Here is a 26,657-nt window from a genome sequence, read left to right as displayed (position 1 = left end):
ATAACTGCCCCTTCTAGAAATAGCGTGGCTTTAGAAAAAGCCTACCTTGAGGTTGAAGGTGTGAAAGTCAGGGAACATTCTCTCTCCTGAGACCTGTGACAGACAGAAAAAGAGGATTGTCAGTCATGATTAGAACAATTAAAGAGCAGCCTTCTCTGACAGTGATTGATCAATGAGGAACTCCCGTAAGCAAGACAAGGGCTAAGGGGCGGAGGCAGGAAAGGTGCTCCCTGGAGTAAATTGTCAAAAGTAAGTAATACGCTGTGTCCCACTTTGCCATGAAGGACATTTTTGGTCCTAAAGAACTTGATTTAACTCCAAATGAAGTCATTGTGAGAACAGCAGCAAGCCGCCAAGGAAATCTATAAGCCTTGAGCTTAATGTACATGCTGGAAAACTCACTGCTGCCTTGTACAAAATCCCATTAGAAAATGTTTACTTACTATGGATGCTAAGAGTCCATTTACGTCCCGCAAGGCAAAATCAAGCTTGTAGTTCTGTGTTTAGATCATTTTATTGGAAATACATTGCTACATTTGCTAAAAATACAAAGTCGACCTCCGAGTATTGTATTCTTATTTTAATGATTTAGAAGACATAGTGCATTTTACTAGTTCAACATTTTTTTCATATTGTTCCAAAATATGTTGCTAATGTTCTATGTAAAAGTTGGATTTTTTTTTATTATTATGTAACATTGTTATTGTATACATATATTTTTTTTTTTCAGTGTTGCAGAAGCCGTTTTCAGTTTTCTTGAAATGTTTGCAAAAAAATATTTAATTGCTCCAGAATGTCTTCATTTTTCTATTAGTAATGTTTGATTCCATATACGTTGTTTATTTTTCTGCTCATGTGTTGTGTTGTAGAGGTTGTCTGCCCTTGTTCTAGGTCTGTTTCATTGTTTTAGTAGTTACGAAAAAACACTAAGCATTTTGGTCTTTGAGAATCATTGTTTTTCAGGGTTTAAATGTTTTTCTTTCATTGCTCTAGAAATGGTTATGTATTGTTTGAGACAATGGTAACTTAATTGTTGTAAAATTTGTCTAACTTTTTTTAGAATTTCTTTTAGTGTCGTTTTTTCAATTATTGTTCATAGGTGGTTTTTTTTTTGGCTTGAATACAACCTAATTCAAAATTGTAAAAACATTTTAAAACAAAACTGTATTTTTATTGTTTTAGATTTTTTTTTTTTTTGGGAGAAATGTGTTTCCTTCGTAAAGAAATCATGTGTTTCCTTTAAAGGTCAAAGTGAATACAGCAACACGGTATGTAAAGTATTGTAGTGGAGATCATCTTGTTTGATAGATAGCAACGAGTTAGCTTTACAAATATGCCATCAGTGATTGTGTAAGCTTGAAAGAGGAGTGTTACTTTATGAATATGTGCTCAATTTGCAAAGCCAACCTTTGTCGTGCCAATTGAAAGGACTTGGCCTGCCCCATTTTGGGATAGTAGCTTTTTTATAATATTTACAAGTTTTTGTTTAATTTCTCTATGGGGTGTATTTTTATTGTTTGAAAAAAAAAAGGTTATTTCACTGGTCTATACCAGTGAAATACCGGGTTGGGGAGGAGACCATGCCCCAAGTGGAGGAGTTCAAGTACCTAGGAGTCTTGTTCATGAGTGAGGGAAGAGTGGATCGTGAGATTGACAGGCGGATCGGTGCAGTGTCTTCAGTAATGCGGACGTTGTACCGATCCGTTGTGGTGAAGAAGGAGCTGTGCCGGAAGGCAAAGCTCTCAATTTACCGGTCGATCTATGTTCTCATCCTCACCTATGGTCATGAGCTTTGGGTCATGAGCGAAAGGATAAGATCACGGGTCCAAGTGGCCGAAATGAGCTTCATCCGCCGGGTGGCGGGGCTCTCCCTTAGATACAGGGTGAGAAGCTCTGCCATCCGGGAGGAACTCAAAGTAAAGCCGCTGCTCCTCCACATCGAGAGGAGCCAGATGAGGTGGCTCGGGCATCTGGTCAGGATTCCACCCGAACGCCTCCCTAGGGAGGTGTTTAGGGCACGTCCAACCGGTAGGAAGACTATGTCTCCCGGCTGGCCTGGGAACGCCTCGGGATCCCCGGGAAGAGCTAGACAAAGTGGCTGGGGAGAGGGAAGTCTGGGCTTCCCTGCTTAGGCTGTTGCCCCCGCGACCCGACCTCGGATAAGCGGAAAAAGATGGATGGATGGATGAATGAATGGATATACCAGGGGTGTCCAAATTGCGCCCCAGGACCCGCTTGTGGCCCGAAGCTTCTTTTTTTTATTGGCCTGTGACACATTCGACAAGCAAAATACATGTGTATGGATTTGAACAAAACCAAAAAAATTAAACTCACCCTAATCCCCCCCATCCACACCCCAAATACATTAGACCCAGAAACTAAAACGGGAGATGAACTTTGCGCCTACTGAACATGATGTTTGATGATTTCCATGAGTACGGTCATGATGACCATGTGTACAAATAAAGCTAAGACGTGGATGTTTTGTCCAGATAGTTGTTGATATTGGTTGACCTATATTGTATGGTTTTTTGTATCTTAAGTGTGCAAAATGTATCAAAGTGGCCCCCATATAATCATGTGAACATCCCAGGTCTATACAATTTTTTTGTTTTTCTGTTGTAAAAGTATTTTTTTGTATTTGTAAAAGTAATTTTCTAATTCTAGAAGTGTTTTTTGATTGAATACATTTTTTATTCCAGAGGTTTTTAGTATTGTTGCCTCGGGGACTAAAAGTACACGATTGACGATTGATTGATTGTTACCACAGCATCTTGTGTTAAAGGTAAACAGTTGAAGTACGACTGATAGTCACAAACACTAGTTGTAGTGAAATTATTATCTGCATTTGACTCATCCCCTTGTTTTACCCCTTGGGAGTTGAGGGGAGCAGTGAGCAGCAGCGGTGGCCGCGCTCGGGAATCATTTTGGTGATTTTCCCCCAATTCCAGCCCTCGACACTGAGTGCCAAGCAGGGAGGTAATGGGTCCGGTTCCCAACCACAACCATCTTTCCTCCACATTGAGCTACGAGAGTGGCACACATTTTGAACTCCAAGTATTTTAATAACCGATAAGAAAGCCAAAATGTGTGTACACAGAGGGTGAAATTATTTGTCCACCCTGTTTGCAGTTGGTTTTGAACAAGATCAGAGCACTCCTTTAATAAAGAGAAGTGATTCTCAAACTGTGGTACCAGTTGTACGCTAAACTACCACTTACTTTAATATTTAAAGGCCTACTGAAATGAGTTTTTTTTTTTTTTAAACGGGGATAGCAGGTCCATTCTATGTGTCATACTTGATCATTTTGCGATATTGCCATATTTTTGCTGAAAGGATTTAGTACAGAACATTGACGATAAAGTTCACAACTTTTGGTCGCTAATAAAAAAGCCTTGCCTGTACCGGAAGTAGTAGACGATGTGTGCGTGACGTCACAGGTTGTAGGGCTCCTCACATCCGCACATTGTGTATAATCATAGTGACCAGCAGCAAGAGCGATTCGGACCGAGAAAGCGACGATTTCCCCATTAATTTGAGCGAGAATGAAAGATTCGTGGATGAGGAAACTTAAGAGTGAAGCACTAAAAAAAAAAAAAAGGCGACGGCAGTGGGAGCAATTCAGATGTTATTAGTCACATTTACCAGGATAATTCTGGGAAATCCCTTATCTGCTTATTGTGTTACTAGTGTTTTAGTTAGATTATAAAGTCATACCTGAAAGTCGGAGGGCTGCGGTGACCGCCAGTGTCTCTGAGGGAAGCCATATGGAGGAGCCAAGAAAGTCACAGCTGCCGTTTTGACAGCTGCTGCAGGAGGACGCAAACTCCGCTCAAGTCTCCGGTAAGAGCAGACTTAATATCACAATTTTCTCATCCAAAAACTTGCTGGTTGACATGTGGTAGAGAAACATATTCGCTTGATCGTTCCTTAATTAAGCTTCACAAAAAACAAAGAAACACCGGGTGTGGTTTGGTTGCTAAAGGCAGTTGCAATCCACCGCTTTCCACCAACAGCATTCTTCTTTATAGTCTCCATTATTAATTGAACAAATTACAAAAGATTCAGCAACACAGATGTCCAAAATACTGTGTAATTATGCAATTAAAGCAGCGGACTTTTAGCCGTGAGTGGTGCTGGGCTAAAATGTCCGCTCTAACCAATAACGTCACAAGCACGCGTCAACATAAGCGTCATCATTCCACGACGTATTCAACAAGATACCTCGCGGGAAATTTAAAATTGCGATTTAGTAAACTAAACCGGCCGTATTGGCATGTGTTGCAATGTTAATATTTCATCATTGATCTATAAACTATCAGACTGCGTGGTCGGTAGTAGTGGGTTTCAGTAGGCCTTTAAACACAGTTTTACTGTTCAAACTGTGTGTGATATTACAGTGGCCAAAAATATTAAATAAACTTGTTGAATAAAAACTGCTTCGTTTGTAATGACTATTTAGACCGACTATGCTACGGTATTTTACTTGGAGAGACAAGTGTTTTCTGAGGTTGTAATTGGTGAAACAAGTTAAAGAACCACTGATATAGAGGATATTTGACTCTTCTGTTTGCCCCCCCATATCGACACCATCTCTCTATGGTGGCTTTAGTGACTGCTAGGTGTGTGAAGTTAATGATTTGATGTTAACGGCGAGATGGGTCCTTGGGAGCGTCAACAGTTGGAAAAAAAAAGAGCGTTTGGCTGGCGGCCTTGCTTGCTTCAGCACTTTGAGTCGCATGTTTTAACAGTTCCCCCCTTAGAATGTCCCCCACAGGAGAGGAGGCTTTGATGGGAGAGAATTGCACAGTCATTCATCACATTAATGAGTAATGTCACTTTATTTACAAAATATGGGGGGAGGGGTCATCCCTCCTCCTTCCAGCTTTTAGAAGTTATTCACAATCAGGATTTCATGATGTGATAATGTTGGCTGGAGTTAATTGAAAAAAAGGCAATCTACAGCGGTGCAGCTAGCCAGCTGTTTCTGTATGATTGCAGCTTTGGATGTTTTGTGACACAGAAGGAGAGAATTTGGCGGCTTTTTTGGGACGGAGGCTTCAACTCTGATCATTAGCACGCGGACAAACTTTAAACTCAAAACCAACTTGTTTTGTTTCGGGGTTTTTATAACCCCTGTGCTTCCTCACAACCACCCACGGCTGATGCGGCTTCAATAGCCAGCCTAGCTTTCTTCTTGCAGACTAAACATAAAAGGAATCAATGGGATTTTACCATTACCATTACATTATTTTACAGAAGATCTTAAAGGGGAACATTATCACCAGACCTATGTAGGCGTCAATATATACGTTGATATTGCAGAAAAAAGACCATATATTTTTTTAACCGATTTCCGAACTCTAAATGGGTGAATTTTGGCGAAATAAACGCTTCTGTATTAATCACTCTCGGAGCGATGACGTCAGAACGTGACGTCACCTAGGTAGTCAATCGGCCATTTTGTCAAACACATTATACACATCAAGTCAAATCAGCTCTGTTATTTTCCATTTTTTCGACTGTTTTCCGTACCTTGTGTGTTGTCGGGTGTAACAACACGATCAGGGACGGATTCAAGTTGATTTACGTAGAATGTGCATTGATTAGCACGGCATGCTAATCGATGCTAACATGCTATTTACCGGCGATGCTAAGTGAAAGAAATCACAAAGGTGAGTTTTGTTGATGTTGTTGACGTATGTGCTAATCAGACATATTTGGTCGCGGCATGACTGCCAGCTAATTGATGCTAACATACTAGTTAGGCTAGCTGTACGTACATTTGAAATTATATCTATATCCAGAATTTCCTTCCACCCCCATTTAATGCAAACAAACACTTACCAATCGACGGATTTAAGTTGATCCAGTGTCACAAGATGCAAAACTTCCGATCGTTGGTCTGCACATTTTACCGGCGATGCTAAGGCAAACGTGGTCGAATAGCGTCAATAGCTATTCGCTCAATAGCTTCAGTTTCTTCTTCAATTTCGTTTTCGCTATCTGCCTCCACACTCCAACCACTCGTTTCAATACATGCGTAATCTGTTGAATCGCTTAAGCTGCTGAAACCCGAGTCTGAATCCAAACTAATGTCTTGCTGTGGCAACCGCCACGTTGTTTGTATTGGCATCGCTATGTGACATCACAGGAAAATGGAGAGTGCCTTCGCAGATAGCGAAAATAAGGCATTTTAAAGCTTTTTTTTTTTAGGGATGTTCCGGGACGGGTAAAATTTTGAAAAAAAATTCAAAAAATAAAATAAACCACTGGGAACTGATTTTTTATGGTTTTTAACCCTTTTGAAATTGTGATAATGTTCCCCTTCAATCAGTGTTTTGCAGTAGGTTCTTAGAAACAGAAAAGTGCTCCTGTAATATATAAGATCTTTGACTGGTGATTTGCATTATGTCCTTAAAACAGCAGAGCACTTCAGCCACTTTGACTAGCACTTTTGCTTAGTTCTTAATAACAGCAAAATTATACCATCACATAAAACAGTGGTTCCCAAACTTTTTTCACCAAATACCAACTCTGAAAAAACTTGGCTCCCGAAATACCACCATAATGACCCACAATACATTATAGTAGCGTAGCCGACCTAAATATTCATTAAAACAAGGCTGGGGTTTTATTTAAAAAATATATTTAATTATTTTAACCACTACACCATTGCACATTGAACAGTAACACTGTTTGAATATGGGAAAATAAAACACTGCATTTTACTCAAGTGATTCTTTGGCGTACCTCTAAATGGAGCCTGCGTACCACTAGTGGTACACGAACCACAGTTTGAGAATCCCTAATATAAAGAATGTTTGACCAGCAGTAGGCATATAAGGGATCTTTACTGAGTGAATGTTGTAGTAGTCTGGTCCTCATTGGTCCTAAGCTTGATGAAAATGTGGGCCCCAGGACAATTTAGGTGAATAGCCCTCTTTTTGGCATTTCACAACAGACTGATAAATCACAGAAGAGGATGAGTCACTATTTATTTAGCCCTTCTAATTGAAAATGTCCGTCACGGGGGCAGCCATTATCTCTTTGCCTCGATCACTGGCAGGTATTTCACAGTGAATGATGCACCAAGTGTCAACGCAGGGTTGGAAATGCTGAGGAGTCAAAATTCTGCTTGTTTCTTTCTACAGTCGTCTACTTTTAGGCAATGTTTGACATGGCCCTTGGCATCATTGTGATTATTCCGTCACTGCTTTAGCTTCAAAGCATTGCGATTAGCGCTTAAAGAAGCTGTCACCTCCTTTGAGCAAAGCTCCTCGGGCTTAACTTCTAATTGTCCCCCAGGGGGTTGTCATTAGCTTCCACCTTGTCTTCGGCTTTCGTTTCCCGCTGCTGTCTTTCCTATCGCTAGCAATGGCGTTGTAACCTAAGGAAATTTGATGTTTCCTTCTAAACAACAGCAGGAATACCAGGCGCATTGTATAAACCCACAACAATAATGGTACACAGTTTTACCACACAGAGGAGTGCCACAGGAATCCTCGTTAAGCCCAATGTTATTTTTCAAACCTGATGACTTTTTATCCTAGCTTTCACTGATTGATTTTCAGCGGTGCATCTTGGCATCAAATACCCTATTTTCTTACTGTAAATCATCAGTTGAGTGTTCTTGTTAGTTAAATCAAACACATACAGTGGAACCTCGATATACAATCCACAAACAGAATAAAAATAAGCTTGCTGTACAAACCTTCTCTTAGTGTACACATGTTTCATTCACCAATTCTGTGCCAGCATCGCAACCATCATGTTGTGCCTGGCAAAACATCAATTGTGGGCGGGCGGGATCATTGATCTCTGTGCTAATTCAGTTAAATGAGCAGTGTTGTTGTTTGCTACTTTGTTAATTGCTACTTTTTGTGCTTTTCAGACTTTTTCAAACCCTTTTACAGCATTTTTCAAGTTTTGTTAGCCCAATATAAGTCCAAAAAAAGCGATGGACAAGCGAAATGTGGTTTGAAACATTCTGGAAGTATCAACAGTGTTGTCAACAGCCCCCCCCCCCCCTGAACTGGATTTTAATTTATGTTCCTAATCATTGTAGCGACCTGGCTGTTAAAGTAAGAAGTTTTGTGATTTTAAACTGTCTGTATACCAGAGCGCTATAGTGACAGTGTGTGTGCGCAAGGGCGTAGAATTGGGTAGGGACGCTAGGGACACGTCCCTACCAATATCCAGCCGCTACTGTGTAGTCACTATCAATACAAGCGCTGCCCGTAATGTTTTGTCAATGATTATGGCACAGAAAGGGTTAAATGTCAGTCTCTGCTAGAAGTCCCGCCTCTAACCTAAATATCGCTCTCTAATTGGTTGCCGGTTTCATGCTAACTTACGTGTGATTGGCTGTCCCCGTTGTCACTCCTTCTGCTTGTAAAAGCTAGCCTACATGCTAGTTGCTAGCGACCTACCGAGAGGCGGTACAACTGTCAGTGTAAGTTGTCAACATGTTCTGCATTTGTTGTTCCTGGCACACGGTAGCTAGATAGATTTTAATATCAGTGCTGTGATTTACATTGTGTTTGTGTCTGTTTGCGTGTCCGTGTGTGCTGTAGGTTTTGAAGGATGTCAATGAAAAGAAAACTGGATATAAGAGACTTCTTTAGGATTCAAACTGTAAGTTACTTCAAGGGTGTATAGAGGCTCAACAATATTGAATAATTAAACAACATATCACTCCAGTCACGCCCTTTAGAGTGCTATGAGCATATACCATGGACTGGAGTGATATATTGCTTTTATAAAACTGTTACCAATAAAGGCAATATGAAGTAGGAATACTCAATCAATTTAATGTAGTTTTATTCAACCAGAAATACATATTATCCAATAAAATAGCCTCACTGTGGAAAAAATAGTCCCACCTATCCAGACGTTAGCTCCAAATTAGCACTGCATCTCGTCTTTTCCGCCGCTTTTTTTCATGTGAAAGTCAATGCTCAGTCCCCTTTACCATTGTTAACCCTCCCTGGAGGTGAAAGTTAACCTTAAACATGTTAATTCAACTACTTTAGTCTCCGTTTTTTAACATCGTAAAAACATCAGCTGTCTTTTTCTACGGACTGCAACAGTCCGTTGTCATGGATACATGACAACAACTTCCTTTCCTACCAGTCATACGTGCCTGAGGCGGAGTGATAGCCTACGCTGTGATAAGGCTTTAGAATAGTAGCCGTGCTCAATATTTAAACCACGGTTAACAGCCAATCAGATCGAAGGATTTCACCTTTCCGTTTTATTTTTTAAATTTGTTTTTAGTTTCATGTAACATATTTACAGTACAAAAGCAGCAATAGAAAGTAGATGAAGGGAAAAATTGTGAGTGATTTAAACACAAGTTGGGGAAAAGATTATTACAGTTAATTTATGTTTATTTACAATGTTGTATTGCATTAATGTATTTCTGATGTTGTTGATGGACAGTAGGCTATGTTAATTGACAGTATGATGCACAGTTGCACTACAGCCCTACACTAAAGAGTAAAGATGAAAACTCTTCGAAGTTGTCTCCTTTGCTTTCATTTTAGTTACTTTACCCTATAACATCTGCATGACGTGAAATTATGATTGCTAATGTAAAAAAAAAAAAAAGGAAACTTTCTGAGTGCTGCCTTGGAGCACTTTTGTGTCCCCACCAATCTCAAAATCAAACCTGCTCCCTTGTGTGTGCGTGTAGAAAGAGTGGCTACGAATGAAGACAGTTCAGCTGTTGTTGTTATTTACGCTTAGGTAAAACGGAATCCATCCTATTTGGGTCCCACATCAACCTTAAGAAAGTCGGTGACTTCAATATAAAAGTGGGTGACAATTTTATCACCAGGAAAGATGAGATCACCTATTTAGGTTCCTTTCTAGAGGCTAATCTTTCCTGTGATAAAAGGGCAACCTAGGTAATCAAAAAGGTCAACCAAGGAACAAGATTTCTCTACAGAATCTCCTCTCTGGTCAACAAAAGCACCTTGAAGATTCTAGCGGGATCTCTCGTTCAACCCTTTTTCGATTACACTTGCACCTTCTGGTACCCCAGCACCCCCAAAACCCTCAAATCTAGACTCCAAACATCCCAGAACAAGCTAGTCAGGTTACTTTTAGACCTCCACCCCAGATCACACCTCACTCCAACCCAGTTCTCCAAAGTGGGCTGGCTCAGTTTGGAGGACAGAGTAAAACAACTTGCACTGAGCCTAGTCTATAAAATCCGCTACACCTTCCTGATACCGAAGTACATGTCAAACTACTTCCTGAACGTAAATGACCGGCATAACCACAACACCAGGGGGGCCTCCACAAACCACGTTAAACCCAGATTCCTAACTAACAAAGGTCTTAACTCATTCTCTTTCTATGCCACATCAATGTGGAATGCACTTCCAACAGGTGTAAAAGTCTGTGCATCTCTATCCTCCTTTAAAACCGCTCTAAAACAACACCTCCAGGCAACTTCAACCCTTTACTAACACATCCCATCTCCCCGGATTATAAATAACCAAATGTAAATAATCAAATGTACTTCCAATGTACAGTATATACTTGTTCTTATGCTATCTGAACTCACTATGTTCTCTGCTCCTGTACATATCCTACTAAGTAAGACCTACACTGTTTCAATGTTCATTTCTCTGATGATGCAATTGTTGATGACTAAAGTGCTGATATCAACCAAACCCTCCTCATCCCACCCCGGATTGTAAACAATATAAATAATTCAATGTATATACTATGATGATTAACCTGTGTGATGACTGTATTATGCTGATAGTATATATTTCTACCATGAATTCATTTACGTGGACCCCGACTTAAGCAAGTTGAAAAACTCTTTTGGGTGTTACAATTTAGTGGTCAATTGTACGGAATATGTACTGAACTGTGCAATCTACTAATAAAAGTTTCAATCAATCGATCAATTTTGGCTTTGTTATTAAATAGAACATGGGTCCATCAACCCTATTTTATGTTTGATACTAAGTACTGCATAGTGCTTTATACCGTGTTGAAAGTGTACAAACCTTAACTAAAATATGGACTTTTGTCGAGGCTTGGACCCATTACTCATGTTATGGAGACATTTTTTTCATTAAACATGCCAATGAACACATCTTGAAAAGCTGTTCTAACCACACCCATTTAATCACTGGCAAGAATTAGCAAGGCGGCGGATGCTTAGCATGTGCAATAATCTCTGCAAAGTGCATTGTTTACAAACAGTAATTAACATAACAGCACTGTTTGGTTTTTTTGCTTACTAAGTGTTGCTTGTTTCTTATGAAGACATTGTTTTTAATGTACAAACTTTCATATCACAAACCCAGTCCAAGAACCAATAGTTCATATACCAAGGTTCTACTTTTTTGTTCTCTTCTTCTACATGGGGTATTGTTTTGAAACATCTCATTGCGTCACTGTGGAGTTTATATTTGAAATATGACATGGTCCAGCTGTCATGAATTGGCCTGTTAAAATACAAATTTATAGTAGATAATTTCTAAAATCAAGTACAAGTCAGTTTAAAAATACCACAATGTGTCCCCAACGTTTGACTGTACAACACGAGTGACACAAGGCTTCTAGGCACCTCAGTTATTTTGCTTTTCTAATTGGGGATTGAATTACAAGGACAAACGATGATTTTGGAGGTTAATGTTGAGAAAATTTGTCGTCTAGAACACCAGAGGCTGTGGCAACAGAGTAAACCCTTTGTTGTGTCAATATTGTAGGAAATATCTCTCAGACCTTAATATGAAATGGAGTTGAACTTTAAACAAAATAATAATAATCCCATTGACCTCCAATTTGGTTTTAGTTTTCAAAATATAAGTTCTCTCGGCTCCTGTGAGTTCTGAAGTTTTGTGTGATTTCGAATGTATATTTTTCTCACAAAGTGCATGACCGCAGAAACGTTTCTTCTTCTTCCTTTTGAAATGTTTTTTTCGTGAAATAAATAGATAAATAAAGAAAATCTTTTGAAGACATACATGGGAAAAGCTAACGCAATTGTCCACCATTGACTATGGCTGGTGCAATGTGTGACACTTGTGACGTTTTAATGGGTTCTCTATTTTCACATGCAGAAAAAGCAGGATGAGAGAGATATACAGAGAGCACTTCATGTGTTGCTCAAGGTCCTTTTGGATACTCCCCATCCCACATCTCCCTGCACAATTAATTTTATCTTTGGGGTATTATCAAGAGAGAGCTTGGCAGAGCAGCATGACAGAAAAAAAAAAAAAAAAAACGATAGAAAAAGAAAAAAAAAAAACGATCCAGAACCCTGAGGCTCAGGGTGGAAGGATTAATCTGTTTGACAAGATCTCTCACAAATGATTTTTGCCTTGGCTTTGCTTCCGCTAGATGTTTGCCACTGTGTCTGGAAAACGCTTGCAACATGCAAGGGGCAAAGCAAAGAAAAAAAGGATGATATGTTGTTGCAAAAATGCTAATCATAGATCCTCTATAATACATGAGATCTCTGAAGTTTTAAGGACCTACTGCTAGTCAAAGAACCACCTACATGCCAGGAATAGTCTGCTGTGTTGAAGGACCTACTGCTGTTATGTGTCAGCAAGCATTGCTATGGAGCTGAATTGTGTCATGCTAAAAAAACAATGCAAGTTTCAATCCAATCATTCCACTCTTGCTCAAAATCGCAGAAACAATTTTGGACACATGGAAAATGAATCAAAATCATGATTGAATAATTATCTGGGGTGAAATTCATTAAACATGCCAATAAACACATCTTGAACAGCTGTCCTAACCTCATTCGTTTAATCACTGGCGAGAATTAGCAAGGCGGCGGATGCTAAGCATGTGCAATAATCTCTGCAAAGTGTATTGTTTACAAACAGTAATTAATATCACAGCACTTTTTTTTTTTTTTTTGCTTGCTAAGTGAATTGAGGGCACTTGTGTAATTCTCCCAAGGAGAGTTGTACTTGTTAAGAATCAAGACTGAGCGTTGACATTAACATAGCATGTGTGTCTCTTTATGGGTGTGCAAATTTACGCATCCGCCAAACCCACCGGAAAAGTAGAAATTCACAATTTGAACGAAGAGTGTGCAAAATGAAACAGGCTGCTTCTGGTGTTTCTGTGACTGGACATTGCCAAGGTGACCGTGCCAATGTGGAATTCCGTGGCATTTACACAATGCGGTCATGGCGCATGTGGCTTTCACAGCCCATGAAGCCTGACATACAGCAAGAGGGGACTATTTTGAACAGCATCGCATGGATGGGAATAATAAAATTAATTTTATAAAGCATATAATAAATATACTGTGCATTACTATAATTAATGACATGCAAGCTTTTATCATATCTGCATACATTGCTCATCTGCCGTTAGATTAAAAAACTATTGTAATAGCCTGCATTTCAAAAGGGGAAAATTAGCATATTCATAGGTGACTTTAATATCCTGCACAGTACCTAATATGTCTGCCAAATTAAACAATTTAAACACATTAAATAAAATCAGCATATTGAAGAGTTGTTTAAACTGCATCTAACCAACTTTGTTTCAAATAAAATGAGAAATGCACAGTGGTAGACACGTGATGGGGCTTGAAAGTGTGATGTGGCAACGCAATGGATCATGGGTCTTACTGCATCGGAATAGTATCTTTACATAGGGTAAGATAAATGGTAGCTGAGATAGGCGCCAGCGCCCCCTGCGACCCCAAAAGGGAATAAGCGGTAGAAAATGGATGGATGGATGGGTTGTTCTTGTATAGCGCTTTTCTACCTTCAAGGTACTCAAAGCGCTTTGAAAAGTTGGGTTTATTTTCTTTAACAAATTCCAAATATGTCACAAACGTGCGGCCCTTAATAACTTCCACAGTGGTTGTATTAATCGCTTTGGCAAAAAAAAAAAATACTTGGTGAGATTTGTCTAATTTCCATCGTGAAAGCAAAGCTTTGATGGAACGCAATGCATCATGGGTCTTACTGCATCGGAATAGTATCTTTATATAGGGTAAGATAAATGATAAATGGGTCGTACTTGGATAGCGCTTTTCTACCTTCAAGGTACTCGAAGCGCTTTGACACTACTTCCACATTTACCCATTCACACACACATTCACACACTGATGGAGGGAGCTGCCATGCAAGGCGCTAACCAGCACCCATCAGGAGCAAGGGTGAAGTGTCTTGCCAGGACACAACGGACGTGACGAGGTTAGTACTAGATGGGGATTGAACCAGGGACCCTCGGGTTGCGCACGGCCACTCTCCCGCTGCCCCACGCCGTCCAGATGCAAAGCTTAATACTAAAGTTGGGTTTATTTTCTTTAACAAGTTCCACATATGTCACAAACGTGCAGCCCTTAATAAATTCCACAATGGTTGTATTAATCGCTTCGGCAAAAAAACAGATATTTGGTGAGATTTGTCTAATTTCCAGCGTGAAAGCAAAGCTAATGAACTAGGTTAGTGAGCAAAGAAACAATCTGCTAACTAACACGACGAGTTGAGTTTATACCAAAATGGATACATAGATGATACAGCAGAGGATTGGGAGAATGTAATGTGGTCAGATGAAACCAAAATATAACTTTTTGGTATAAACTCAACTCATCGTGTTTGGAGGAAGAAGAATACTGAGTTGCACCCCAAGAGCACCATGCCTACTGTGAAGCATGGTGGTGGAAACATCATGCTTTGGGGCTGTTTTTCTGCTAAGCTGACAGGAAGATTGATCCGTGTTAAGGAAAGAATGAATGGGGCCATGTATCGTGAGGTTTTGAGCAAAAACCTCCTTCCATCAGTGAGAGCTTTGAATGGTTGACCACATACTTATTTTCCACTATAATTTACAAATAAATTATTTAAAATTCTTACAATGTGAATTCCAGGATTTTTTTTCACATTCTGTCTCTCACAGTTGAAGTGTACCTATGATGAAAATTGCAGACCTCTGTCATCATTTTACGTGGGAGAACTTGCACAGTCGGTGGCTGACTAAATACTTTTTTGCCCCACTGTACATAAAAAGATTTTCCTATTCCAGTACAACATAGTGATGTGCCACAAGACTCTTACAAAGGGCCTGTTTGCAAAACAATGTAGACCATCTTATTAGTGCATGTATTTATTCTCTATATATTATTATGGGTCTGCGTGCAAGCAAGTGCCACCTCACCTGCTGCCGAGAGCGGAGTGTGCGTGCAATTTTGTTTTTTTAATATATTTTTTGTATTATTTCCTTATTATTATTTTAAAAAGACATTGCTCGCCACATCTTTCCGGTATTGTTGACAACAGCAGTTTTATTCCATTAGATAGCACTACAAAACTTAAAAGTGCATAAACAGGAATAACTTAGATATGCGAGTCATCCAAGAGCGGCTTTTAATGAGATTTTAAAGGTTCACTTGGTGTTAAAAGTGTTTAATACAGCCATTGCATATTACAAAATTCCAGAATTATCTTTAATTCCTCAGAAAATGGGTTTACCTCTGATCGCTCAGTCATGAAAGAAAGAAGAAAAGTGAATCACTAGAAGCTTCTCGGCAGAGCTCAATGTATTTTGTTAACAGAAAAGAGCAAGGTTAAAAGGTTAATATCCGGCAGGGACCACAATCCTCTGTGCTATTGTGTAGTGTCGCATTCCCTCCCCACTCGCTTCCTCTCTTACTTTTCTGTCTTTCCAGCCAGCATCTGTGTGTACGCTTGCCCAGATGCACACCTGCACACTCTCTTTCTCCCTTACCCCCTCAGTGTACAAGGCAGCGGCAGACTCATCCATCCAAACTCGCAGACCGTGAAATTAGGTTAAGACGTAAGGCTGTGAATGACACAGGTGCGGATACAAATGAGAACATCCGAATGAAAAAGCGCACATCCAAGACAGCTGATTCGGTGGTAGTTATAGGCCCCCCGTCGGAATTACATTTCACAGCGTCTCCTCATTTTATTAAGCCCACTTTTCCTGTTGTCTATTAGGAAGTCAGGCCAAGGTATTAGCAAAGCAATGTAAATCCCATGGAAGCGTTCCCGTTCCTAATTAAATCAAATAGGTTGGCTTTTTTGTTTTTTTGTTTTTTTTGCAAAAGCGTGAGACAGATTATTTTTCCCATGTGCAGAGAAGACAAATGTTTGGAGACACCTTGTGTTATGAAACCTTTGACTGGTACACCATAGGCATTTTTCACAAGGCTTCCCACTATTATTTTGCCAGATTATGACTTGTATGTTCATGGGCGATTTTAAAGTGTCCATCTTGCGGTCTGATACTGTATTAACTGTTTTTATTATGTATCTTACATGGACCAAGAAGTCCATTAATATGGTCATATTAAGAACAGAACATTTCCAGATATATAGTGCCAGCCAAATACTTGGAGGCACGTTTTGTGAAATTTAATGACTTAATGTCTTCAAAGTTTTGACTGGTAGACAAGTGCTCAAGGCTCCTACATATGTCCACTGTAGTCTAATGACATATTTGATAATATTGGGTAATTATATTTTTATAAATAAAGGCCTTCCAGTTGATAAAAGCCTTACCCTTAATAAATGCTTAGGTTTCTACCTGTAAAGAAATGTGCGTTTTGTCAACGGGTTCCTACAAAGCTGCACCAATAGAGTAACCTATTGCATTTATTGTAATGGCTATTGACCCCTTCGTCAATAAGAACATGCTGATTCATTGATTATTTATCCAGAGTTTAAATGTTTTTTATTTTCCAGGCAAATCCACATAATTACGACTGCAGTACGAATCACTCAAAACAGAAATTAAATATGTGTTGATTTCAGCTGAGAAAGGTTTCATGTCATGGGCTCTTTGGGCCAAGTCATTCATGTATGTATGTATGTATGTGTGTATGTATGTATGTATGTATGTATGTATGTATGTATGTATGTATGTATGTATGCATGTATGTATGTGTGTATGTATGTATGTACATATGTATGTATGTATGTATGTATGTAAAACGCTGTTTGTTGATGTCCAAGACAAATTTATCCTTGGAGACAATAAAGCTAATTATTATTATTAATTGGTAATGTTGTTGGCCCTGTGATGAGGTAACGACTTGTCCTGGGTGTACACCGCCTTCCGCCTGAATGCAGCTGAGATAGGCTCCAGCAACCCCCGCGACCCCGAAAGGGACAATTGGTAAAACATGGACGGATGGATGGGTTATTCAAGGTTCAAGGAAGTTGAATATTGAGTTCTGAGTAAATAAATATAAGATGGTGTAAACATATACCCTCACACATTTGTTTGTGAGCAGAAATCAAGTGAAACACCTTTAAAACATTTTGAAAGGCACAAGTCTTTGCCCAAAACATTCGTCCAAATGGGCTTCCCTCAGTGGATTTTGCATCATCCTAAACACAAAGAGGACTGCAAAACATTAACCCAAGAAGTGGCCTGTTAACCTCTGGATCAACACAAAGGTCTTTAAGTTCCATTATACATTGTTATATAACATACATGCAGAAGAATGCCACAGGGCTCCTTATTGGGGCCTGTCTTTATTGGTTAATCACTGCTGATTTAATGATGACGTTTTTAAAAGGCAAAGTGTCTGTTGCGGACACATAAAACATACACTGTCTGGCCACACAAAAGTCACCACCTATGCAAATAGGTAAAAGCCTTATATTAGATTAATTACTGCAATGGTGAATATTAGATGTGTAACAATACATCAATTACAGCGATCTATCAATTTAAAAGTCCTAAGATTCAACAACATCGATCTGTTCTTGGCAAGTTGACCTTCTGAAAGGTATATGGCGATATAACAGTGTTTTAATAGGCAATGAATCAATTGTATCGATACTATAAAAAAGAAAAAAATGGACTTTAGAAAGGCAGACTTTATATAAAGTTTAGCACATTTAATAAGGACGTTAAACGTTACTCAAGTCTGTCTACCCGTCTGTCATCAAAACATAGAATGGCGAATACCTATGGGGGCCGAGATAGGTCACAACAAATGCAAACACTGCTAGACCATCCATCCATCCATTTTCTACCGCTTATTCCTTTGGGGTCGCGGGGGGCGCTGGTGCCTATCTCAGCTACAATCGGGCGGAAGGCTCCGTACACCCTGGACAAGTCACGGTGCAAGACAATATCATGAATTACAATAAAACCAATTTCAGCTACGGCACGGATGCAAAAGCCACGACAAATACAAACACCACAACACGATAATATAAAGTGACAACACAACTTTCAGCCACACAGGAAGTGATGAAAACAACCAAAGGGAACAAGTTTCACAGACGCACAAAGTGGTTTAAAAGGAAGGTTGAAAACGGTGTAATGAACACATTAGTAATATTTAAAAAGTAAAATGAGTTATTTATGATTGAAAAAGTGGCCATACTTCTCTTACATTTTTGACGTTGTTCATTACACCATGTATAACTTTCCGCCTCAGCCGCTTGGTCCGTTGGTGCCTGCCGGCCCTTTGTTGAGTCTTTATTGTATGTTGTTGTGGTACGGCTTTATATAGTTGTGTTGCAGCATTTGTATTTATTGTGGCTTTTGCAACTGTGCAATAGCTTAACGTTGTTGTGTTGTGGCTATATGTTGTTGTGTTGTGACGTTGGCATTTGTACTGACTTTTATCGGTCACCATAGCTGTTTATTAAAATGACAGTAGCAGCAGATCAAACCACTGCTCATTTAACCTTTAAAGATTTAGTTGCATTGAATTGCAGTGAATCTACTTTTAATTCAACCTGAAGGGATGTTGATTGCACTTTATTTTTTACATAGAAATGTTATTTTTACATTGGAAAAACACCAGCAGAAGTAATAGGTAGGGATGAATACCAAGTACTGGTATTTTTAGGTACAGCTTTATAATTGGGTCGGTCCAAGCGGACCGTTAAGATTCTGGACTAATGATACTGCTATGCGTAACTTTTTTATCCAACTGACTGTCTTAATCATGACACGCGCATTGTCACAATCATTTGGATGCCGCTGCACAGCATAAAAATAGACAAGGCGGAACAGCCACTGGGAGTCAAACTTTTACCGCCCAACTTCTGAGTACCCGGAAGTAAATGATAAATAAATTGGTTGTACTTGTATAGCGCTTTTCTACCTTCAAGGTACTCAGAGCGTTTTGACACTACTTCCACATTTACCCGTTCACACACACATTCACACACTGATGGAGGGAGCTGCCATGCAAGGCGCTAACCAGCACCCATCAGGAGCAAGGGTGAAGTGTCTTCCTCAGGACACTACGGACGTGACAAGGTTGATACTAGGTGGGGATTGAACCAAGGACCCTCGGGTTGTGCACGGCCACTCTCCCACTGCGCCACACCGTCCCCCAAACAAATTCATGGATTTGTGCGTCATCGGAATTACGGATGAAAACTTTTTTGCCTAAAAGATGATTGTAAATTAGCGTAATATGACTGAGATACTGTCATTGAGGGGAAAACATGTTTACCACAAACACTCACCTACTTGGAGCTGTGCCAGCCAGGGGCCAGCTCTCTATACACGGCAGCTCTGCACCCTGCCCCTTCTGGGGCCATTTATGTGCCTGCCTACAGGACACATGCTCAAACTACCAAACTAACTCCGCAATACAGAGCCAGACATTTCCAAAATGACTTCTACGTGTCAGGTGATATGTTTCTTTAGCAAATATGATAACTACTTTTCGTCATGAAACCATGTGAAAAAAAACACTTGCTACTACAGCAGCTAGGTGTGGACCCAACCACAGAATAAACATCTTCATTGGTAGGTTCGTGATAACTTGACACCTTCTAATGCAATAGTTGAAATGCAGTGTTGAAATAATAACTGATGCATCTTTATTTTACTTGGAAACATGTCAAAGGAAATGTAATGGTACATGTTATTATTCTTTTTCTTGTTTAATATCCTGTTTTTTATTCACTTAAAATATTGATAAAATTATTTCAATGTTTTTGTTTAGTTCATTTTTAGCACAGATGCCATAAAACTGGCAAGTTAAAACAATGTAAACATTGTGATATTAATGTCACAATGGGGTAGACACTCAAAAGACACTCGAAGTCCAGTGTTTAGCGATCCATTCATCCACAAGCCAAAATAATCCACTCAAAAAAGTAGAACATTTAAGTGATATAATAATCCATAAAACTGCTCAGAAGCAAGATAACATTCGCGGACAGGTCTATCGTCGCCGCGTGTACGTGGCATCAAAACACACCTTGCTTAACTGAAAACCCACCTAATATGCTAATTGATTGTATTGATTTATATGAAATATTTGATATGATACACATTATGATATGATATAAGACATGTAAAAGGTGTGTGCTCTGCCTACATAAATATTATTTCCAACTGAATGTAATTGTGATGAATAGAAACAGTGATTGATCTGTGAAGTGTACCTTGCACTGCAAACATATTTCACTTGTTTAAAGGCCTACTGAAACCCACTACTACCGACTACGCAATCTGATAGTTTATACATCAATGATGAAATATTAACATTGCAACACATGCCAATAAGGCCTTTTTAGTTTACTAAATTGCAATTTTAAATTTGTCGAAATTTAAAAACTTGTTGAATTTTAAATTTCTTGTTGAAAACGTCGCGGAATGATGACGCGTACGCGTGACGTCACTGACTGTCAGGAAAAATTAGCTCAGCACTAGTTACGGCTGAAAGTCGTCTGCTTTAACCGCATAATTACACAGTATTTTGGACATCTGTGTTGCTGAATCTTTTGCAAATTGTTCATTTAATAATGGAGACTATAAAAAACAATGATGTCGGTGGAAAGCGGTGGATTGCAGCTGTCTTTATTTAGCACAGAGACACAGCCGATGTTTTTTTGTTAGTTGTGAACCGGAGCTGTCAAGCGAACATGTTTTCTCTACGTCAACCAGCACGATTTTGGATGGGGAAATTGTGATATACATCTTACCGGAGAAATCATTGGATTATTTGTCGTCCTGCAGCAGCTGTAAACTTGGCTCCTCGGCTTCTCTCTGAGACACTTCGTGTTCACCGCAGCCATCCGACCTCGAGGTATGTCTTTACAATCTTTTACAATCTTTAAAATCTCACTAAAACATAATTAAAACAATAAGCAGATAAGGGATCTTCCAGAATTATCCTAGTAAATGTGTCTAATTACATATGAAACGCTCACTTTGCCGCCGCCCGGAACCGTTGTTTTTTTGTTTTTTTTCTATTCCTTCACTATCAATATCCTAATTCACAAATCTTTCATCCTCGCTCAGATTAATGGGGAAATTGTCGCTTTCTCGGTCCGACTTGCTTAGTATCAATAAAATCCGAATGATATACATCTTAGAAACAGGTAAATCAACTGTTAAAACGTGGGTTACTGAACTTTTACTGAAAATTTTTTGAATATTGAAAATGAGCAAAACATGTTTAAGTGTTGGTTTCACTTTTTTCAAATAAGCTGTGAAAGGATTGGTAATAAATTGTTGTTTCTTTGCTTGTTTGAATCCGTAATTAATGAACACCTAATTCCCTAACAATAAACAACAGAAATATAGGAAAATGTACCTGCAGTGCCCAGTATTCAGTATATATTTCACAGTCACACTCACAATTATTTTGCTTAAAATTTACTAAATCAAATTATGATTCCAATCGAGTTGTTGTTGAAAGTAATCACTCAACCCCAAGTATATCTACTTTAGCTAATAAGTGATTTAACCCTGACTGCTGTTATAAGAAGCCTTTCTCAACTATGTTGAAAGACACATTTTGTTGTTGGAGAAAATGTGTTTTCAGAAGGCCATAGAAAACATCCAGATTGCTGAAATTTCTATAATCTGTATTAAGTATTGTTAGAATTTGTGAGAATTTTTGAAGAGTGACCGGTCATTAGAGTGTGTAACCATTATTTTTGGCCAGGTACAGTATGTTTTTTTCTTAAAAGATGTCCCCCACTGTAATATATGCATAGTGTCAATTAAATGTAGAATTATAACAAGCTGGTTTCTTATGAGCTAATACTTGTCCGATGAACACTTTGTGAGCAAATCCTCCATTTTAATTCTGTCAGCTTGAATGCATTCGCGCAATCCCGATGATTTCTCGATGTGTGTTATTTGAGAGTGCTGCCTCAGCCCGCTAGCTCCTATTGTGCAAGCTTCCCCAACACTATCATTACAGTGGTCTCTCTTGTTTTGCCCGCCTATCTTTGTGCTTCCTTTGCCTTGCACTTCACTTGTGTTGAACAGCTGTTATTATGTGTCTTGCCAAAATGGAATCCACTCTTTGCAAGTGTTTCCTATTTTTCCTCGATTTGACATGTAGACAGACACTCCTTCTTGGGCCACTTTAGTCCCTATCGCTATGTGTGAAACAGAGAAGGTGCCTTGTCTTGCCTGCATGTGATGTTTTATACTTGCCGAAAGTGGACGTCTGACATTTTCAAAGGGAATAGCTGTTCATTACTTTCTTGTCAACAGACAGTATGCACTCTATATTCTGCTTATACTGCAAGCACACTTGCACACATTCTTGGCTTTCTTTTATGTTTTTATAAGTAAGGTATTTTGGAATACGCAACAACATAAATGGCTGCTTTTATGGCCTTTACTAATATATTTGATCATAGGTGTTTTTTGTAACCAATAACCAATCAAGGTAGTTGTTTACATCATTGCATAGTTAAGGCTATGTGCATGTAATTGTCCATCTATCCATCCATCTTCTTCCGCTGATCCGAAGTCGGGTTGCGGGGGCAGCAGCCTAAGCAGGGAAGCCTAGACTTTCCTCTCCCCAGCCACTTCGTCCAGCTCTTCCCAGATGATCCAAAGGCATTCCCAGACCAGCCTGGAGACAGTCTTCCCAACGTGTCCTGGGTCTTATCCGTGGCGTCCTACTGGTCGGACGCGCCCTACACACCTTCCTAGGGAGGCGTTCGGGCGGCATCCTGACCAGACGCCCGAACCATCTTATCTGGCTCCTCTCGATGTGGAGGAGTAGCGGCATTACTTTGAACTCCTCCCGGATGACAGAGCTTCTCACCCTATCTCTAAGGGAGAGCCTCGCCACCCGGCGGAAGAAACCCATTTTGGGCGCTTGTACCCATGATCTTGTCCTTTATGTCATAACCCAAAGCTCATGACTATAGGTGAGGATGGGAATGTATATGGACCGGTAAATTGAGAGATTTGCCTTCCGGCTGAGCTCCTTCACCACAACGGATCGATCCAGCGTCCGCAGTACTGAAGGCGATGCACCGATCCGCCTGTCGATCTCACGATCCACTCTTCCCTCACTCGTGAACAAGACTCCGAAGTAATTGAACTCCTCCACTTGGGGCAGGGTCTCTTCCCCAACCTGGAGATGGCACTCCACCCTTTTCCGGGCGAGAACCATTGACTCGGACATGGAGGTGCAGATTCTCATCCCGGTTGCTTCAAACTCGGATGCAAACCGATCCAGTGAGAGCTGAAGATCCTGGCCAGATGAAACCATCATGACCACATCATCTGCAAAAAGCAGAGACCTAATCCTGCGGCCACCAAACTGGATCCCCTCAACGCCCTGACAGCGCCGAGAAATTCGGTCCATAAAAGTTATGAACAGAATCGGTGACAAACGGCAGCCTTGGAGGAGTCCAACCCTCACTTGAAACTTGTCCGACTTAATGCAGACCAAGCTCTGACACTGATCATACAGGGAGCGCCACAATCAGACAGTCTGATACCTCATACTCTCTGAGCACTCCCCACAGGATTTCCCGAGGGACACGGTCGAATGCCTTCTCCAAGTCCACGAAGCACATGTAGACTGGTTGGGCAAACTCCCATGCACGCTCAAGTCCCAGTTCCACGACCAGGACGAAAACCGCACTGTTCCTCCTGAATAATAGCCTTCTCTCCAGTACACCTGAATAGACATTACCGGGACGGCTGAATGTAATTGTGACGCAAAAAACAAAAAGTTTAAAATAACTCAGTGTACTGTAGCAGCAGCAAAGCCTTTAATTGACATTGTTATATAAATACAAATATAATTTAAATAATAATGAAATATAAAATAATGCAACAAACAATGTTTAATTCACAGTAGCAGTGTGAATGAATGTATTTTAATGTAAAACAGTCGGAATGTTTGACAATATTTCTAATAAAGTAATATTTTTGCACAATGCTAATATAACAATGTATTTGTCCAATAGGAAGCCAGTCCAGCTTGTAACAAGCATCTCTTACAGACTATGTTTTTCAATGAACAACTTTATGTAATCCCCTATTGGTTCAATGAATAAACATTTTCGTATATTGTACTGTGGGAGCGGGGATGTGACACCACATGTATTTTGATTATCTGCAAGCCCGCAATACCCTCCCCGTCCCGAGTACTCACTGGAAAAAGCTCTGGCAAATATTATCAAACGTCCACACAACACACCTTACCTTAACACATACATGCACTTTGCAGCAGTGCAGTCAAAGAGAGAGAGCATTGATCTGCCAAAGTGAGCAGATATTTCTTGCTGTCCCTGAATGTGAATTGCTCATTTCACCTGGCTGCTTTATAGTGTTTAGTAATATAGCAGCAAAGAGTCAGGACTTCTGAACCAGCTTGGAAAAACATACATATTTCTCTGTCTGTCTGTGTCACGTGCGCAAGCACTAATAATAACGTTTGATGAATCAGCTTACCTCCTTGAGCAGGAACAAAAGTACAAAAAACATGGCATTGGGACGGCGTGGCGCAGTGGTAGAGTGGCCGTGCGCAACCCGAGCGTCCCTGGTTCAATTCCCACCTAGTACCAACCTCGTCACGTCCGTTGTGTCCTGAGCAAGACACTTCACCCTTGCTCCTGATGGGTGCTGGTTGGCGCCTTGCATGGCAGCTCCCTCCATCAGTGTGTGAATGTGTGTGTGAATGGGTAAATGTGGAAGTAGTGTCAAAGCGCTTTGAGTACCTTGAAGGTAGAAAAGCGCTATACAAGTACATTTTTTTTTTTTTTTTTTTATTGGTATTGAGTTTGAAATCATAAATTCCCAGAAACAGGCGCTTTTTAGTCCAACATTTAATACTGTGTCCCAAACAAATTATACAGTAAATGCAAACAAACATAGAATTTCTAACATTTTAGTGTGGACTGAATCCAAAAAAGCAGTGCCCCATCCCTCACGCGTTCACTTCATCCTTCACATGCTCTCAGATGTATTTCCTCCTGTTATATCTGTCCTATCCGCCCACTTCCCTCTCTCTTCATCTGGCCTATCTCTGCATGCTCAGTGACAGTCTCATCACACTCTATCAATCAGGCTCGCTAGGCCTGAGCAGTCCCAGTCTGGTCCCATCAGTGCCAGTCTGTCACTTAAAAATAAAAAAATAAAATAAAATAAAGCTTTAGGGTTGCCAGATATAGTCCACCCCCCTCGGACCTCTCCCCTCCACTGACAGAGTACTTGAATTGATATCACCTGACATTTTCACTACTCTTTTTTTTAAGCTTATGATGATGATGATGATGATGATGATAGTCACTACACTCCAAAAACTGAAATTTAAGTAAGATTAAATATCTCAAATAAAGGGGATATTTACTAATTTCTGTCTAAAAAGATAATTCTTCTCACTAAGCAGAGTGTTTTACTTGTTTTAAGGGTTTTGGTCCTTTGTTATCACAGTAAGATATAACAGCTTGTTGCTGAGATTTTAGGACCTATATTGAGTAAAACATGCTTGAAACTAGAATATCAACTGTTGCAAAGCTGTGTCATTAACACTCGCAAGTATAAAACTGCTTTTTCAAAGTAAGAATTTCCTATTTCAAGCATCAAATAAAAAATCATGACTTTGACACAATTGTGTCTCATAATTAAAACAGATGACAGCCTAATGGACTTTGCTGTTTTAGTTTTAATGAAACAATAGAAAATACATTCTCATATAGTAGGACAGATGGCACAGTACAGTAAACTGACAGTTGATATTTAAACATTTCAAACAATTTTGAACAGAAATAGTCCATGCACATTCAGATAAATTCTTCAAAATTACAATAAAAAATAATTTGGTCAAGGGCCGGGCTGTTAATATATATGTATATATATATATATATATATATATATATATATATATATATATATATTAGGGCTGCAAATCTTTGGGTGTCCCACGATTCGATTCAATATCGATTCTTGGGGTTGCGATTCTAATATAAATCGATTTTTTTCGATTCAACGCGATTCTCGATTCAAAAACGATATTTTTCCGATTCAAAACGATTCTGTATTCATTCAATACATAGGATTTCAGCAGGATCTACCCCAGTCTGCTGACATGCTAGCAGAGTAGTATATTTTTTTAAAAAGCTTTTATAATTGTAAAGGACAATGTTTTATCAACTGATTGCAATAATGTAAATTTGATTTAATTATTAAACAAACCAAAAATATGACTTATTTTATCTTTGTGAAAATATTGGACACAGTGTGTTGTCAAGCTTATGAGATGCGATGCAAGTGTAAGCCACTGTGACGCTTCTGTTCTTTTTTAAAATAATTTTTATAAATGTCTAATGATAATGTCAATGAGGGATTTTTAATTACTGCTATGCTGAAATTATAACTAATATTGATACTGTTGTTGATAATATTCCTTTTTTTTCAATACTTTTGGTTT

The 26,657-nt window shown here is 39.5% G+C and overlaps 1 protein-coding gene across 40 annotated transcripts in view; it reads right to left on the bottom strand.

Annotated features, from left to right (window-relative positions):
• LOC133560307 (receptor-type tyrosine-protein phosphatase delta) overlaps positions 1 to 26,657 on the bottom strand; it is a 687,524-nt gene that overhangs the window by 370,375 nt on the left and 290,492 nt on the right. For all 40 annotated transcript variants that reach the window (XM_061912688.1, XM_061912687.1, XM_061912702.1 and 37 more), the window contains one exon: positions 46 to 93. The gene's annotated coding sequence lies outside the window, so the exon portion shown is untranslated. The remainder of the gene's footprint in view (positions 1 to 45; positions 94 to 26,657) is intronic.

Source organism: Nerophis ophidion, linkage group LG10 (genome assembly GCF_033978795.1).
Source record: "Nerophis ophidion isolate RoL-2023_Sa linkage group LG10, RoL_Noph_v1.0, whole genome shotgun sequence".
In the NCBI taxonomy this organism is placed as follows: domain Eukaryota; kingdom Metazoa; phylum Chordata; class Actinopteri; order Syngnathiformes; family Syngnathidae; genus Nerophis; species Nerophis ophidion.
The sequence above is the reverse complement of the archived record's forward strand: the minus strand, read 5'-3'. Positions and strand labels throughout refer to the sequence as shown.